A 3656-nucleotide genomic window follows, 5' to 3' on the forward strand; every position below is an offset into this window, starting at 1 on the left:
TATATTATAACTGACAGTTAAGCATTTTTATAATGGATTCAACCCATGATAGTTGTATTTGTGTTTTCAAGTCATCCTGCTTCAGGAATAATGCTGTTACCACCACTTACCTGGGAATGAACATATACCTTGCAAAAGATTTTCTGGTTTTGCAGCAATAGTGTACACCCCCAATTTCTGCAGAGCACTCTACCTTGAGAAGTCAGCAGAATCCTGCTCTACTCCAGACCTCAAATGCTGACAGGAACCACCAGGACTTTGGAATAACTGTAAGTGGAAATTGAATTCTGGGTATTCATATGTAAATTGAAATAACTGATGTCCCATTGTGCTTTTGCTTTCAAAAAAAAATGAGGAAAAAAGAGAAGAAAACCCCCAAACATAATGAAGCATTTGCATATAAAAGGGCTTTTAACTCACATTCTTTGCTCATTGGTGATCTCTGGAAGCCCATTATTCTTTTCTGCTATAAAATTTTACACAGAAAAACATTCACATTTCTGGACAAGTTGGAGTTCATAAAAATAATTTATTCTCATTCATTTATTTCCATCGGATGCAGACCTTTCTAGACAGGGCAGTTATTTCTAGACACCGGTGGGAGAACAATGTAAGCTTCTGTGGTGGTGTGGGGACTTCTTTACATTACCCTAACTAAAGGTTTAGAGATGCTATTTCAGTAGACAGTCTTATTGTAACAGCAAAGGAAATGAGGATGTCTTCAGTTTCTAATCCTGAGGGTGCAGCTTTGTGACTGGATAAGCAGGAGCAAACGGCTTATTCTTTTGAGGACTAATATTAGTCTTATTTTGTCTGCTGTAAATCTGGAGTAACTCCACAGATGCCAGTGGAGTTTCAATGCTAATCCGATGTTGTTTCCTCATCTGTAAAAGAAGTTAATGAGCTGCTTCTTTCTCGGGGGATCTGGCAAGGATATTTAGTTAATGTTTGACTTCACTCTGTAGAATGCTAATGTATTGTTATTGTTATTCTAAACTTCGTTCTGTGCGGGTGAAAGAAACAGTTAACACACAAGGTACTCATGCTTAACACACTCCGCCAAAGACACATCACGATATATTGGCTTTCATTATAACATCTCAAACAATTTTCCCATGACTGCTTTCATTAGGTAAGGAAGCCTGGTCTGTTCTATGAGGAAAGCAACCAGATGCACGTAAATAAATTAACACCAAAAGATTACAAAGTGTAAAATACACATACGTCCTCCACTGTGCTGCTTGTTTATGGACAGGTCAAAAGGGAGCATTACAAATATAAAATGAATGGCTTCGATTCTACCAAGTAATTTGTTGTTATATGTACCCTGAGAGAAAATAAAATACACACAGACAAAATGGTGGACAGATAACTATTGGCAGAAGTGATGTGTGGCTTTCAAGCAATCCTTTTAACATTTTTCTGTCTCATTATTTCTGTATATAAATGAGAAACGTCTCTGTAAGAAGCAGCAAGGATAGCAGGGCAGGAAAACCTTAGTACATGTCTAAGCAAACAGGAATGTAACTGTTTAATCCTTAGTAACTCAGAACTAGCAATTTATGAAGTGATCATGGCATGGGACACTGTCACAAAGCAAGTAGAGACCAATAAAACTGCAATAACAATATTTCCACTCCTGTTCTGGGGCATATGGTGATAGTTCTCAGTGCATTTTTCCAAAATGGGTTCATTATTCCCATTTTGCAGCTGTTAAAATGATCCCACTAGGAAAAGTGCCTTCCCTAAACACATCAGCAGGTGACAAGGTAGAAGGAAGCCAGGCAGCTGAAAACAGGGGAGAAGAGGGTGGCAGTGGGGCTGCTCCTTGCTCTTGCAATTGGAAAGAGAACCTTGGCCTACCAGCTCCCATCAGCCATCCACTGGCATTAGATGAAAGATAGAAAACCGAAGGATACCACATAAAATAGCTTCAGCGTATTAGAGAACCCTTCCTTGTGAAAGACTGCCTCATGTTTGGATCTTCCTTCTTTTCCCCAAATACCACTCTTCTCAACTGTGTGTCAACACATTTTGCACTGTGCCTCCAACTGACAACTTACCAGTTTGCTTTGTTATCCCTTCTGCTAGTGCTGCAGTGATGAGGAGGTCAAATGAAATCTTTCCTCTGTGTTGTTCTCCTTGCTCTAATCTTTCCAGGGGGTCAGCTGTGTTCTCTTGGATTACATCTGTAGAGCACAGCTTTCCATTGTGGGCCAGTTTGGGTTTGTGTAGCTTGCAAAGTCTAGTACATGGTTAAAGCTTCCTTCTGTCCTAGCCAGCATGACTGTGTTCCAGAGAAAAACATGTTAAACCAGCTCTATATTAATCAAAAATGTTTTTACACTGAACTCTTGAGCTGGCAGTGTTGCTGGAGTAGCTTAGGCACCAGCTGCCAAGTATTTATATGGGATTTCCAGCTGGCTTGTTCAATTCATGCTATGATAGCTACATTGCTACTGGCTCCTCAGTCATCATGCTACTTACCTTGGTTTTATTAACATGATATAAGAATATGCTAGACTTATCTTTGTTGCCAAAACATTTGCAAGAAAAAACAAAGATATTACAACAATCATTGGAAATTACACACTGGAGAAACATTTTCATTCCAAAATAAGGCTTTTGTATATTCATGCGCTAAAAAGAAAAGAAGCAACAATACTTCCTAGGAAGTTTTGATTTAGGAAAGAAATCAATAAAGTAACTTTTTCTGTAGCCTCTGTAAATCAGCAGTAGCACTGGTTTGGCCAATTTGTCCTGAAACTGAGCTCATTAAGTCTAATTGGACACGTTGTACAGCAAAGAATCATATGATAAACCTATGAATTTTATGTCCAATTAGAAAGACACACTGATTCCAGTGGTGGATGTCTGCCAAGATACATTTAACTGAAGTGTGCATGTGGGTTAGATTAATAGATTTTGAGACAGAATCAGCCCTGACAACAAGGAAGTCATCTATTATAGGCAACAACTCAAGATCACAGCAAAATTGCTTTTTAAAAGGAATCATAAACTCTGGAAAATACCAATGTTTATTAACACTTACTAGCTCTGATTTAAATACATGGCTTAGTAGAAGAGATGAGGATTTTCTTAATATTTTGTAACTTTACTGTAGTGAATCAAAATGAATGAGCACATGCCTTGCAAGTAGGAAATAAGGCTCATGGTGAAAAGCAAAGGGAAAATGCACACTTAAATGCTGAAAGGATGAGATCCAGAGTGCCTGTTTGTGCACTTGCAGGCATCACAAAGCCTGGTCTCAACAGGGTGAATCAAAGAACTGAAACTACGTATGTAAGGTCCATGTTTTCAAAGGAAAGAATCAGACACTTCCCAGGGTAGCCAAGAATGCCACACAAGGGCTTGGTGGCTGGCCAGTATGAAATCCTGAGGATAACATGTCTGAGCACTTCTCTTTTCCGGGACTTTAGAGCATCTGCCCACCCAGGATACATAGCACAGAGCCTTATCCCATCTGTAATGGCCTAATCGAACAGGGCTCATTCTTTCTAGAGGAATGTAATGGCTGAAGGACAAGCCTAACTTGGTGTCTCAACTCTCTCATTAGCTTTGAATGTTCATCTCATGATTACCTAATGTAAAATGTATTGATATTTCAGAGTACAGGCAAGAAGAATTCAATCTTT

General features: G+C 39.0%; 1 long non-coding RNA gene across 1 annotated transcript; it reads right to left on the bottom strand.

The window, feature by feature from the left end:
* Positions 1-515: 515 nt before the first annotated feature.
* LOC134174338 (uncharacterized) lies at positions 516-2628 on the bottom strand. The gene is made up of 2 exons (XR_009968611.1): positions 2064-2628; positions 516-884 (listed from the first exon to the last, which is right to left on the bottom strand). It is a non-coding gene; the product is annotated as an uncharacterized LOC134174338 (long non-coding RNA).
* Between the last annotated feature and the right edge of the window lie 1028 nt (positions 2629-3656).

This window comes from Pezoporus occidentalis, unplaced genomic scaffold (assembly GCF_034315485.1).
Source record: "Pezoporus occidentalis ecotype Australia unplaced genomic scaffold, CSIRO_AGI_Poc_V1 ctg6, whole genome shotgun sequence".
NCBI lineage: Eukaryota > Metazoa > Chordata > Aves > Psittaciformes > Psittacidae > Pezoporus > Pezoporus occidentalis.